General features: G+C 37.2%; 1 pseudogene; it reads right to left on the bottom strand.

Moving 5' to 3' along the window:
- Nucleotides 1-15616, bottom strand: part of LOC114091987 (phosphoserine aminotransferase pseudogene) — a 32647-nt pseudogene that overhangs the window by 15342 nt on the left and 1689 nt on the right.

Below are 15616 nucleotides of genomic sequence, written 5' to 3'. Positions count from 1 at the left end.
ATTCTTCAATATGCTATGCCTTTCCCTATTGCTCATCTGCTATCCTGTAAAACATCATTTCCTCAAAGATTTGAATTAAAACTCCCCTTCTCTAATTAGCTCTCTCCTCACAAAAAAACACACCCACTACCACCAATGTGGATCATGTTCTTTTTTTATTTGTAAAAATTGGATTCTATCTGAGCCTTCTTTCTCCTGAGATCTGGATAACATCCTATGGCCCATGAGCTTAAGATCTCTGGCCGGGCTCAGCGGTAGAGCACTTGCCTAGCGTGTGAGGCCCTGGGTTCGACCACATAAAAATAAATAAAATAAAGGTATTATGTCCAACTACAACTAAAAAATAAATATTAAAAAAAAAAAAAGACTTCTGGGAGCCTGTCTGAGCCTTAGGTTCTCATGGCCTTCTCTGCTGCATTCCCAGGAGATCCATCATGTGATATGCGGCTCCTTCTTTGGTAGTCATGCACACAAACAACAACAACAAACTACTTAACCCAAAGCATTCTTGCCTGAGGCCTGTGTTTGATCCCCAGCATGTGGTAGGAAGAGGGTCAACAAAACAGGCATTGAGTCACAAGGATGCAAACAATTTCAAAATGGTATGGTGAACATCTTTGTGCTTTTTATAGCCTCATATCAGCCCTGCCTTATCTCCCTGGTTCCTCCCTTTTCTCTTTATACTCTTTATCTTTTATCTACTTTCTCCTGGCTTTAACTAAGAACTTCAAATTATTTTTCTCCATTAGGCTTGCAATTCATCTTTTCCTAGCTTTTGGTCCCCAAGTCATACGGTCAGTCTCTTCATAGTATTTACCTTGGTCAGGGGGTATTATGATTTGGATCTTTAATGTACTCCCCAAACTCATGTGTTAGAAAATGCCAGAATGTTCAGAGTTGAAACAATTAGATTATGAGAGCTATAACCTCATCAGTGGATTACTCCATTTGATGGATTAATAATTTGATTATTTAAATTTGATTAAAAATATTAATGTTTGGTTACTGGTGGTAACTCTAGGCAGATAGGATATGGAAGGGGGAAATAGGTGTCTCAGGGTGTAGCCTTGGATGATATGGACTGGCTCTTCTATTGCTCTATTTCCTGGCTGCTATGAGCTGAGAAGTTTTTCTCTGCAGTGTCCTTCTGCCATGACATTTTACCTCATCTATAGCCCAGAGCAATGGAATCATCCAACTATGAACTGAACCTCTTAAATAGTGAGCCCCAAATAATCTTTTCTTTCTCTAAGTTGTTCTTGTTAGGCATTTCGATTATAGCAATGAAAACTGACTAACACAGGATTTCCATTTAGTAGGTTTCCACCACTGTAGGAGAGATTTTTTTTTTTTTTAAATAGCAATAGAAATTTTTTTTTTCATTTTGTTTTATACCTCTGGCATTTTTTTCCTCATGAAATATGGTCATTGTATTTGTCTTCTAATCATGTTAGAAATCTGGCCCCTGCAGCCAAGTGTTAATAATCCAAGGGCAAGAATTCTGTCTTTTCATAGCTTTTAAATACTCAAAGTCTCTGACATATGCTTTACAAATTTCTAATGAATAAAGCAACCACTAATTATATGATTAAAAGAAGAGTAAATGATAAATAAATTTAAGACCATAGGATATTATATAGAATGACAGATGCTTCCCTGAAAGGACCGTAAATTTGTAATTCTTAGAAAGTTAAAAAAAAATTCAGATGTATTTTTTATTTGTATTTATCTTTCAGGGTGTCCATAATATAAGGTTATCTGACTCAAAAAACTCACTGGTTTTCATTTCTGTTTTATGTTGGCCTTTACTCTTCAAACTTCTTTCCCACTTCTTCTAAGAGCTAGATATTATTTTTGTTTATTACCTTCCCACCTGCCCAGTTATGAAGGAAGCAGAAATGATTATCTATATCAATACAATATATTCTCTTGCAGGGATCCCAAGAATAAAGAACATTATATAAAGAATCATGCTATGTAAACCAAGGCTTAAAACATCCTTTAGTGAACCATTGTAAAATATCACTTGAAATTCCTACAGGATCTTCTGCCTGCTATGTTTAATTCCTAAATCTCATGTTATTAAAAGAAGACTATTTGTTCTTTTATCTACACTGTACATTATACTTTTTTTTTTTCATCAAAACTGGCTTAGTTTGGTGTGAGGAAGTAGGAACATATGACAACTAAGAACTTTGATATTTGACCCTTTCTTATAAATTCAAGTTTATGAAGTCCAAAGCTCAAAAACCAGGTCCAATTCCATTGCAGAAATATATATGTATACATCTGTCCTGTTTGGTTTGTCTGTATTTTTGCCAAAAAAAACCCCAAAAAAACAAAACAAAAAACTACTTAAACTTATTTGGTGCCACGAAAATAACACCAAAAATAATCATAACCAGGTGTTTCACTGCCAAAACACTATCCAGTCTCTCCCAATGCTAGTGAGAAGCTTGACCTGCTTGCTTATTGACATTTGACTCTTATCTGCTTTCATTTCAGTTGTCCAGCTAAGGCATGTTCAGAAACAGAATGGGTGGGGAAAAATGAGTTAGAGTTTTATTTTAAGCACATTTTCCGTGGCTTTCACATAAATGGGATAAATGAAGAAAAAAAGATTGAGGTTCTAAGAAGAAAGATTACAGATGTGGTTTAAGAGTCAGCCACACCTGGGTTTGCATCCTGGTTCTAACACTCAGCAACTGTGACACTGAAAAAATTACTTAATCCCCGAAGTCTGCTCCACTCTAAACTGGGGTCATTGATTCATTTCTCATCTTATTACTGTAAGGACTAACTGCAAAATATCTGTTCAGTAAGTAGTAGCTCTTCTGTTGTAATTATCACAGAAGCTTAGCTATCCAAAATTAAATTTTGTATTTGTATATTTGTGTCTCCCTTTGAGCTTCTTCAAAACACTTTCATATTCATCATTTTATTTCACTCCCACAACAACCTTGTAAGCTAGATGTGACATAATTAACCTCATTAGTAAACAAAAATTAGGTAATGTCAGTGTATTGCTTCAGTCATCCAGCATCTGGGAAGGTGGGGCAAGAATCTATGTCTTGTCCTTACCTTCATGACCCATTATCCAGTCCATTCTCAACAACCACAGGGAGCTCTTAAGGGCACCAACTAATATTACCCTCCTCACCCTTCCCTGTCTCCATTTAGAATGCTCATTGGCTTTCCAATGCTCATGGAATAAATAGAGAAATCCTTAATGTGGCCTTGGAGACCTGCAGGTCTGACCACTTCTCCAGATCTTTTCAGAGCATCCTCACTCTCCAGAGACACTGCTGGACTCTGAGTCCTTAAACATGACCATCCTTAGCTATCCACTCTGGTATCAACTCCTCTATCGCATGGCCTCTTTGCACCCTTAAAAAAAAAAATCACTTCCTGGGGAAGACTGCCTGACTTCCAGGCTAGTTTGGGTCCCTTCTTATTTATGCTTGTGTATTCTCTTATTTTCTTCCTAGAATATGTCTCAATTTGTAATCATATATGTGTGCAATGGTTTTATTAGTATCTGTCATCTCTACTCAATTGAAAAGTACCAGTAGAGCAGAATCTGCTGTCTCCTTCTATCACCTGCTTCCAATATAATGCCTGACACTTTATAGGCACTAAAAATATACCTGTTGAATGAATTATACGTGCTGCTAGAGAGAGAGAAAGATGAGAAAAATAATTGTAGGTGAATGATGGTTCTTCACTCTCTCACTCTCCTGTTCCTTTCTTACTCTACCTCCACTTTCTTTTTTTCTCTCTCTTTTTAAATTTCTATTTGGAATTGGTCCAGAAAAAGATGGTCCTGATTCCTAGAGTTCTGTATCCTTCATCCAGAGGAACATCAGAAGGAAAAGAAAAAACATGAGAGTGGCAACCTGGCAGCATTATAAGTGAATACTTACATAAGCTTCTTCCTGCCCACTTCCTTCTCTCTACCAAACTTTTATTCTGCCCTAAGAAAGACAAACAGCCCTCTGCTTAGAATGCCCCTATTATAAAACAGAGCAAAATCTTGGGAGATGAATTATTGAGTCACAAAATGTATATTCCTTTATAATCATTTTCTTTTAAAAATGTGGGCAGAAAGTGTGAGAAGAAAATACAGAAATACAAGAGGCATTGCAAATATACAGCTAATCATCTCATATCACTTTGCCATGAGTCAGGCATTCCTCAAGTTTTTTTTAGAGTTGAAAATTAGCATTTCATGATGTTTTTAAAACTATATTCAATTAAAATCAATTTGTTTGGCTGGGTGTGGTGGCATATACCTGTAATCCCAGAGGCTCAGGAAGCTGAGACAGGAGGATCATGAGTTCAAAGTCAGCCTCAGCAACTTAGGGAGGCCCTAAGCAACTCAGTGAGATCCTGTCTCTAAATAAAGTGCAGAAAAGGGCTGGAGATGTGGCTTAGTGGTTGAGTGCCCTGAATTCACTTTCTCATAATATATATATATATATATATATATATATATATATATATATATACTATATATATGTGTGTGTGTACTATATATATGTACTAAATATATATATGTACTAAATATATATACGTACTATATATATATATATATATATATAGTTTGACATATATATATATATATATATATATATATATATATATAGTTTGACTGACACCTTATTAATTGATATTGTAAGACTTCTCTGCTCTAAACTGCAATGCAAAGGTTAGATATTTCAAGGTAGCACTGTTGATAATGAATGCATTACAAGGATAGCATTTACCAGGTCACTTTTATCCACAAAAGCAGATAGGCATGTGATTGAGTAGGGAATTCCCCCAAGAAATCTATCTCCTTCTCTCCTACTTCTGTCACTGATGTCCATTATTGAAGGTTAATTTCTTCAGAATGGCAATATTGTTTATTACCAACTTTTATCAAAAATGAAGATATAGTCAATTGTAAGATGAACCACTATTTTATATGTTACAAAGAAAAAGCTATACCAATTACATAAGATGACATCAATTGTAAAGAGCATCCTAATTATAGAGATACTAAAATATAAAAAAAATATATGAGTCTTGGACTCTATGAAATGAAAAACACAAACTTTAAAATCAAATACACCTGAGAGACATCGCATTTTTGCCATCTGATCAATGGGTCACCTGGGAGATGTTACTTGTCTTCTCTAGACCCCTAACTTCTCCTTTGTGAGATGAAAGTATTAATATGCACATTCATTAGCAAGAATGACCTGAAATGAAAATTTTAAAGTATTTAGTGTGGAGCTCAGCTCTTAGTTAGAATTCCAAAATGAAAATTGCTCTTCGGAAATTATTTTCTAAAGCAGTTACCCACTGGAACACTAATATATTAAGTCCTCGCTGCTTATGATTCCTGACTTCCAAGGAGTTCTTAAGGATTTATGTAAAACAGATTTCCATAGATTAAGATATTTGACAAGAAACTTGTTTGGGGGTTGAAGGAAGAGATAAAACCAGAGAGTGTGTTCATGAGAGTGAAGACCTTGGAGAGGGAAGACCCGGATTCAGAATAGGAGGTCAAAGGGTGCCAGAATTGTGTGTTTCAAACATTTGTCCACAATTGCCTGTGGTTTTAGTGTGATTCAGACATCAGAAATGCACTCAAAACCTTGAATACAATATGCTTAGTGAAAGAAGTCACTCTCAAAAGGCCACATATTGTGTTACTCCATGTCTAGAAATTTAAGGCCCAGAATAGATAAATCCTTAGAGACAGAAAATAGATTTGAAGTTGCCAGAAACTGAGAGGAGGGGGATTGGGGAATGGCTGCTAAGGTATACGGGCTTTTGGGGGAGATAAAAATGTTCTAAAATTATATTTTAATGATGGTTGCTAAGCTTTGTAAATATGCTAAAAATCACTGAATTGTAAACTTTAAATGGGTAAATTTTATGGCATGTAACTTATAACTCAATAAAAATGATTTTTAAAAGATCCTGCTATTTTAAAGTCTAGAACTAAACTTTAAAATTTTTCACTTTAAACAACCAGACAACTATACACACTTAGAAAAATGATATATCTAACTTTTTTTATACTTAAGTTAATAAAATTCACAACACTTTGTTAATTTTTCTACTTTTATTTTCACCTGTTCCGTATAAAGTGGGCCAATTTAAAATATAGCTTCCAATTTTGTGAACCTGAGAGGGTTCAGTCCCAAGGAATAATGAGTTAGCCTTTGTAGTAATCAAGTATTGTGCAGCAGGGATGCAGAAGAGTCCTATATAAAGGGTGATATTCAAAATATTTTAAAACTGATATGTATTTGGGCACTGACCAATCAGAAAGGATGCCAGCTGGAGGGTCCTTATTTGCTGGGATTTGGAAGAGTCTGCAGATGCAAGATAAAAGTTAGAGAAGTCAAAATAGGAGGGATTAGGGAATCTGGGCTTCATTGGGGGTAGGAGGTTAATTAGAGATACAGAAGATTTCATTATGTAACAAGTGGTTGGAACTGTTCCGGGGCATATCTGACACTGTATCTCCTATGTTCGATCAGAATGCACACCTGGCTTTCCAATGTGGTCTTAAACCATTAGAGGTTTAGAGATCATCTGTTCTACTCCTAAAATTTTACAGATGAGGAAACCAAGACTGAGGAAAAGTGGAGTGGATTGCTCAAGTTGCATAAATAATGACAGCATTAAAACAAGGACTGAAATCTCCAAACTCTTAATCCAGATCAGATGAGGTAGGGGAAAATGGGCAAAACATCCTCATGCCAAATTAACTCTTCTGCTCCTCATTTTTGTATCATTTCCAAAGCATGGTTGCAATTTATTTTCTGGTTGTGTGCATAGGAAAAATATATATGTGTGTGTGTGGGGGGGGGTATACTCTGTGTTATACTCTGTGTGTGTATACTCTGACTTCTCTGACCTTTCCCCTGCACCTCTCTCTCTCTCTCTCTCTCTCTCTCTCTCTCTCTCTCTCTCTCTCTCTATATATATATATATATATATATATATATATATATATATATATATATCTCCACAGAGAGAGAGTGTGTTCATGAGAGTGAAGACCTTAAACATGGAAAACAGATGGGCAGTAGCTTCCGAGTTCTGGGTAATGATTTTAAACTATGTTAATGGGAAGCACCATGGTGCATATGTAGTATCTCTCAACAGAATCCTTACATCATTGCCAAAGCAAATTTGAAGGGAATATATCAAAGACATTTAAAATAAAAGATGCTGAGACAAAATCTCATTTTGTAACTTTTGTCTTCCTAATTATCAGAAGAAAAAGATCAGAAAAGAAATTTTAAAATGTTGACAAAATTGACCTGTTCATCTCATATTTTATTTAAAGAATTTCCAATAGAATTATGCAAGATACTTTTTGGGCTTTTAGAGTTTTGTATGCATTGAGGAAGAGATGACTGTGTTGATTCATTCATTCTTAATAACTGCTGGTATTTGAGGGACCCTTTACAGTTTTAAAAGTGCTTTCCTGAATATGTGGCAAAAGACGATTGGCATGGGAAATATTTTGCAGTCTATCGCTAAGTGGAAATGCAGGCTACAAAAATAGTATGCACAGTTTGTTGCTATTTTTGTTTAAAAGAAAGTGTGTGTGTGTGTGTGTATTTACATGTGTGTGTTGTGCATAGATATAAAAGAATTTGAAAATACATATTGAAATACTATCTGTGCTCCTTGGTTGGTGGGATTATGTATACTTCTTTGATGTCTTCCTTTATCTGTTTCTAATTTTCTTACATTAAACATGTATTACCTTTGAATTAGAAAAAAGTTTAAAGTGTTTTCATCTGCATTTTTCCAATGATCCTCACAACAAGTATGTGAGGTACAAGACCTCCCTTTCTAAAAGAGGATATTGAGGTTCAGAGGAACAAAGGGATCTCCTGCTTGACAGGCAGCAAGTGGAAGAGCTTGGGTTTTCATCGAGGCCATCTGGCTCTAAATCTCATGCTCTCTCCTCTACATTACAATGCTCAGTTCTTAGAGCTGGCCTTTGTGACACGTCATTGAAGCACATTCAGGGCTATCTTTATGTCACCCTCGTGGTAGAGTGACATCCACCTATTTGTACATGTTAGTCATTCTGTAAAAGGGGATTCTCTGATTAAAATGGTAGCTGTTCTGGAAGTGGTACTCAAGAATTGAAGCAAGAAAAAACAACAAGTTCTAATGAATGTGTGTTATGGAAATTTTCACCATGTTGTATCACTATAACTGTACCAATCATTAAATTTTATTTGCATTAAAAAAAAAAAAAAAAAAGAATTGACACAAGTAAGCTCCAGCAACAAATCTCTGCAGCTTTATTCATTTGAGGAACCATTATTTCAAAGCAATCTACTACACACTGCTCTCAACCTTTAAAACTTCTTGGTCATCTTTCTTCATATCCAATTTTCACGTCTATCAGTTTTTCAAGGTATGTGTTTTTCTCTGACCTTTGTTTTAAAAGCTATTCCTTGCTTGCTAACAGGCCCTGTTCCACTGTGGAAAAGGAGGGACTTGTGGGGAAGCAGAGCTGTGGGGTTAGGTGAGGTCACAAGCTCTGCTAGAAACTCTGAAAATCGAACCCATTGGCCTATTACTTCACAGATGAGCTCAGAAAGCAGCTACTATTGATTTTCTGGACATGGAAGGTGTTCTCAAGCAAGTAAAAATCTCTGCCTTGGGGTTTACTCTTGAACTCTTAATACAAATTTTGCAGCATCAGGTAAATATTCTTTATTTTATTTTCATACTAGGGATAGAACCTAGGAATACTTTACCACTGAGCTATATTCCCAGTCTTTTTTGTTTATTTATTTTTACATTTATTTATTTATTTTGTACGGGGGATTGAACTCAGGGGCACTCGACCACTGAGCCACATCCCCAGCCCTATTTTGTATTTTATTTAGAGACAGGGTCCTCACTGAGTTGCTTAGTGCCTCAGTTTTGGTGAGGCTGACTTTGAACTCGTGATCCTCCTGCCTCAACCTCCCAAACTGCTGGGATTACAGGTATGCACCACAACCTCTTTATTTTTTTTGAGACAGGGTTTTGCTAAATTGCAAGGGTGAACTTCAAATTAGCAATTCTGCTGTCTCAGCCTCCCAAATAACTGGCATTTCCAGATGTGTGCCACCATCTCCAGTATGAGGTCAATGCTCTGAATCATCAATATTGTTTAGGATTGTGTTGGAAGCCGTGTATAAATTATGGGTTTTTTTGAGCCATCATAAGGCAGGGAGGCTACTTTTCTGGGAACTCCTGAGTGAAATTCCTCAGTTCAAGAAAGCCCAGATCATGCTGGCGCCCTGCCTTAGCTCATAGCCCTTAGGTTCAAACCCGGAGATGGGCGTAACCTTCCAAGCTCCAAACAACTTGTTTCCCCCATTCTTACCCTGTTTTCTTCAAGAAGCCTGCCACACTGAAACCTTTTGATGTATGTCCTTAGATAAAGGATTTGGGCCTTTCCCCCTTGTTCAGTTCCAGTTCCTATCAGGGCTGGAAGACCCACCCAGTCACTCTGCTTTTAAAACTATTTTCTGTCTGTTGTCTTCTGTTCCATATTGATTATTTTCAGACTTTTTATTTTCCCAGTTGGTTCACACCTCCAAAAAGGAATCTGCTCTGCCAGGGTCCTGGTAACCCCAACAATTTGGAATAGAGGTGTTATGACCATGTCGGAAGGTAAACAGAGAAGTTCTGGGTTAAGCCAAATCTTTTGAACTTTGTGTACTATGACCAGATAAAATTCTACCTTTGACTTTCAGATCTGCCCTGGGCCCAAAGGCAATAGTTTCTTTAGGTATTTGTTTCTTTCTGCTTTGAAAAAAATAATGCATATCTTCAGCCAGAGGAGAGGATGCTGGTACTTGAGTAATGTGACTCAGATAAGCCTGGGCCTTAGAGGCAGCCCTGTCCTGGGCTCAGAAACTTTGAAGTAGGACTCAGTGCTTATGCACTTCTCAGCAAGAACAAATTAATATCCCTGAACACACTGACAAGAAACATAGATTTTATTGTAGATTTCATGCAGAGACACATTCAAGTGTAGTATCAAGCACCACAAAGCAAACTTCAACAAACATTCCTATTAATCATCTGAGATCTCCCCACAAAGTTTCCTTCCGGCACCTTCTTTTCTCATCCTTCAGTCTTGCCCACACATAGACTCAGTATTCACTGCTTCTTCTGGACTCATTCATTCTCCTTTGACTTTTCCCTCCTCACTGCCCTCCTGCAATCAATCAATTCATCAATTAACCAGATTATTTCTAATGCAGAAAAACTTAGTGAACTAAGTTTTTGGTTTTTTTTTTTAACTAAGAACTTTTTTTAAACTAAGAACTTTGTATCCTCACATCCACCACTGTTCAGCAAACAAAGAATGTCCTTTGGAGTCAGCTGAGAATTGTAAATTGCAAGTAATTTTTCTCTGTCACAAATAATTTTTTCACTTGTCACAGTACTGTAGGCTTAGCATGCCAACTCCTTCTGAAACTGTAGGTCCAAATCCCAAGGAGGTTTTCTTCAAGGGCAGTTCAGCAAAAGCTGGAGTTTTTCTTTAGCAAAACTGTTTCATGGGATGTAAAGAGATAAAGCTTGAATTGGGAAGAAACTAAGAAATTTAAGGTTAAAAAAAGAGAGAGGAAGTAAATTGGGTTCTTTACATACATGATTTCACTGCATCTTCACAACTTTATTTTTACAGATGAGGAGAGGGCTTTGAGAAGTTAAAATAAATCTGCAAGCTCTTATTGTTACGTCAGAGTCATAGCTGGGATTCTGAGCCAGGTCTTTAACTCCAAAGTCCAAGGTCTTTCTTTATTCTCCATCATCTTCCATGTTTTTGGGATTTCCAACCTCCTCCACCATGCCATTAAATTTCTTGGCAGCTCAGAGTTACATCTGTCCACAGAAAGCCATTTTCTCTCTTTCATCAACCTGGTCCAGGGACAGCTGGATTTAACTGCTTTATCTGGCTCAGTCCTTCCCTGTTCCATTGCCAGCCCCATCCAGGCAGTCACATGAATTCCTGACATCTCATGGGATGGTCAAGGTATCAGCTACTGGAAAAGATGTAGTGGCTGAGCTTGAGTGCTGGAGTGGAAAGATCCCTGAACCCTCAGGCAATGCAGAACTTAATAACCATTATAGAAGAAATCAGCGTATATCTTTCCACCTCCAATCTCCTTGGAAACAATTCTTTCTTTCTCTCTCTCTCTCTCTCTCTCTCTCTCTCTCTCTCTCTCTCTCTCTTCACAAAGAACAGTGAAACAGGAAATACAAGAGAATTCACATTGTGGACTGGTTCTCACAATGTCTCCCAAACATATAAAACTATATTTTTGCCCTCCATTTTGTATCCGAATGGTTTAGCAGCTTGACATGAGCAGAACTAGTCTTGTAGTATAAAATAGGACAGAACATATTTTAGTCCTGTTATCTCCCAGATGCATCATTTTTATACATATAGGACAGGTGGCATGGAGACCTACTTCAGCTGCCCACTCATTGCCTGAAGTGTCTTTGCTTAAGTGAGTTATTATTTTTTTCTATCCCAATTTCTTCAACTATAAAAGGAAGCCAGTAAGCTAGATACTCCCCAGGTAGTTTATAGAGTGGTGAATGTCTGCAAGAACCACTTACCTTATGGGAAATACTGTCTTACCATTCTGGGAAGAATCCCAAACTCAACCTATTTACCAGCAACCACAGTCCTCAAGATAAGCCCAACAAGTGCAGGTAGAAAGGAGAATAATAAACAGAAGTTAAGAAGAGGTGGGTGGAAGGTGGAAGTATGTCTGGGGGAAATGCAACTATGAATTAACATCACTTTGCAAATTTTTTAGTGTGTGTAGATCCCACTTATTCTAGCTATTTATTTATATTTATTGTATCTTACATAATACTAACATTGTATTACATTAAAAAGTAGACCATGTGGGACTCCTGCTTTTTGTTTTTTGAGTTTTTAGGGCTCACATGAGATAGCCCTTCAGTTCTTGCCTCCATATGTGTGAGGAGGGATATGTCAACCATTTGTTGTTTAGCTTTTAAACCTTCTCTGATATTTACAGAAACTACACACTGGTATAGCAGTCCACTGAGAATGAAAGGTGCCCTGTCTCCTAGCTGTTATTATTATTATGTTTTTACAGTTTTGTATGAGGTTTGTTCCTGATGAGTATAGAAAACTTTTCAACTAGTCCAAAAAGTAAACAGAGAACTTGTGAATGTTGTTTCTAATAATATTCCCACATTCTGCAAATATTTTTCAGATTGTGACCTCTACAATATTTAACATTTTTCTCATTCACCTGTCATTGAACAGCTCCCATCTCTTGGCTTCTATGACACCACCTTCTCTTATTTTTCCTTCTCTTTGTTCTCTATATCTCAGCCACCTTTCTAAATTGCTTTGTTGTTGTTGTTGTTGTTTTGTTTTTACAGCCTACTCACTCTCTAGGAGCTCGCATTTACTCCATTTCCAGGGTGTGATCACCATCTCTACTCTGAGCAGTCCCACATCTGTATCTCCAGCCTAGACTGCCTTTTAACCTAAAAAGCCACCTATCCAACTGCCTACTCAGCATCTACATAAATGCCCCATGGGGGTCTCCAACTTAATGTGTCCAAAATGAATCTCATTATCTTCCCTCTGAACCTGACCCTCTGCCCCAAGTTTACTGACTCTACTATTCACTCAGTTGCCTGAGCCAGAAAGCTGAATAGCATCCTTGACACCTCCTCTTTCATACCCAATGTCCATCCCATCAGTAATCAGACTCACCTGACTCTAATCCTACATTGTCTCTAGAATTTGGTAGTGTCTCTTTGTTTAATGCTTCTGCTCCCTTACAACATCTCTCACTTGAAACCTTTTGTATGAGGGGGGTAGAGGGGTAACCAGGGATCAAACCCAGGACTTCACCCATGGAAGGCAAGCATTCTACCACTGAGCTAGCCCCAGGCTCTCCATCTTTTAAATTTTATCTTAGGGCAGGGTCTCACTAAGTTGTGGAGGCTGGCCTTAAAATTGTGACCCTCCTAGTGGCTACAGGCATGTACCACATCACCTGGCTCTCACTTGGAACTCTTGAATAGTCTTCATCTCTGCTTCCCCGTTCTGCTCCCCTTCACTCCATTCTCCAACCTATAGTCAGACTTAGCATTTCAAAACAAAAATATGACCATTGTTTCCTGCTTCACATGGCTTTTGAGACAAAATCCATATCCCTTAAGGCTGCTTACAAGTCTTCTCTAACCTGCACTAAATATATATATATATATACTAAATATATATATATATATATATATATATATATATATATACTAAATATATATATATATATATATATATATATATTTAGTGCAGGTTAGAGAAGACTTGTATATATATATATATTAGTTCTTCAAGAGAGACATTATCTCTCTTGCCCACAGGTTTTTACATATGCAATTCTTGTTTCTTGAACTTTCCAAATTTCCGACTTCTACTTCAATAACACTCAGAAGCCTTTTCTGATTTCTTTCCCTAACTAGCACCTTATTATCACAATGCATGATAATTATTTACTTACCTGCTTGTCTTTCCATTAGACTAGACAGACCATGAGAGCAAGTGTCATGCCTATTTTACAGTTGTATCCCAGAAGCTAGCATAGCACCTAGCATATAGGAGAAGCCCAATAGATATTTGTAGAATAAATGAATATTTTAAAAAAAATGTGTTACTGCTTAGAACAACAGCAATCTGGGTATCTTAAGACGACTTTATTTGTATGCAATGTAATCTAACTGCTAAATCCAAAAAAATATTCTAGTTTGGTTTTCCTTTTTTAAGCTTATCTTTAAGCAATGGAATCCTTTTTCAAATGAAATCTGTGTTAGAGAGCAATTTATACAAAATAGACAAAAAATAGAGCTCCTCATGTAGAGACTTGGGTGGGCAGCCCCTCCCATTCACCCCTCTTGATCTTGAGAGTTCCAAGGAATCATTAGAACATAGAATCACCTCTGAAAAGTACTGGTCTCGCCTATCCCAGGCAGAAACATTCACATCACTTGAGACTTTTGTTTTTTGAAACAAAATACCTTCTGAGAAGATCCCACTAATAGGAAGAGTTGCTTAGCTAAAGAGACAGGGAATCTAAATGAGACCATCAAGAACACTATTTTAGGTTTCATAATGATGTTTTTCTAACATGGATTAAGAGAATTATGTACTCTAAATCTTTAGGATAATATACTTTGTTAAAGATTTAGAGACTCAAAGTATGTTGGGGCATGGATTGAACACATTTACCAGCAACCTTGACATCTAGGGGTGGCTCAGAGCAAGTTAAATCATAAGAGGATTTACCCTGATGCCATGTTTGCTTTGGTGGGAACCTGAAGTCAATAACACACACAAAGTTCTAATCCTCATTCAGTTGTGCTTTTCCTTATGCTGCTGATCCTTGGCAATAAAGTCTAGGATTCTTTTTTGTCAGGAAGTTTTTCTCATGAATAGCATCTTTTTGTCAAAAGGGAACCAACTTGCTTTGGACAGAAAAGCATTTAGAAAAAGACAAGAAAGACATTTGTCAGTTAGCAATCACCCAATAAATGTCTCTTGGGCAGATGAGCCACGCTTTGAAGTGACTGAGAGGGAAGTATAGTCAAGGCCCACACAATATGCTGGGTGAGGCTGTGTCACATGCTATCACCAGAGGGCCAGGGACACATAATACCAGTGGAAGACTTGGCCTTAAATCCAGCAAGTGATCATTTCCTCCAGACTTTTTGAGAAAAAATGGGAACATTTTAATGTTTATAAATGCTGTTTGTTTTGACCATAGGCAAAGTTATGAAGCATGAAAAATATTCTAAGTATACTAATGACTACCTGATGGGGAAACAGCCTCTACTTGGCAATAGTATGATTTAAATTTGTCTTCTTTCATTCACTGTCACTTTATAAAGGAATCAAGAAAAAGAACCTATGTAATAATGGTTACACTTAGGAGCTAGGGTCACTGGGAAGAGGCTATATTGGATCTGGCTTATACTCAGCACATTGCTGACAGTCAATAAACTCAAAAATAATTTTACTATAAAAAGTGATTCTTTAGCTGGGCATGGTGGTGAATGCCTGTAATCCCAGCAGGTTGGGAGGCTGAGGCAGGAGGATTGTGAGTTCAAAGCCAGCCTCAGCGAGGCCCTAAGGGGAAAATGCAACTGTGAATTAACTCAGCAAGACCCTGTCTCTACATAAAATATAAAATAGGGCTGGGATGTGGCTTGGTGGTTAAGTGCCCTGGGTTCTATGCCTGGTACCAAAAAGAAAAAAAGATACTAAAAAAAAAAAAAATGTGATTCTTTGCAGAGACAGATGAGGCAACTATCTGCCTCTTTTCTTAATATTTAGTGTAGCCAGGATACACTTGCGAGATGGTCAGTTCAGTTCTTAGCACAAAATCTTACAGTCTAGCTTTGAGTTGCAGATAATGGCAAGTAAATGAAGATGAGTGGAGAGTACACTGTACTGCTACAGCAGTGAGCACAGGAGAAGAGAAGCCTCTGGAGGAACTGAGACCCGGGTTGAGTCTAGAAGGATAAATAG

The sequence above is a fragment of the Marmota flaviventris genome, chromosome 14, assembly GCF_047511675.1.
Source record: "Marmota flaviventris isolate mMarFla1 chromosome 14, mMarFla1.hap1, whole genome shotgun sequence".
In the NCBI taxonomy this organism is placed as follows: Eukaryota; Metazoa; Chordata; class Mammalia; order Rodentia; family Sciuridae; genus Marmota; species Marmota flaviventris.
This window is presented reverse-complemented; position numbering and strand designations above follow the sequence as displayed.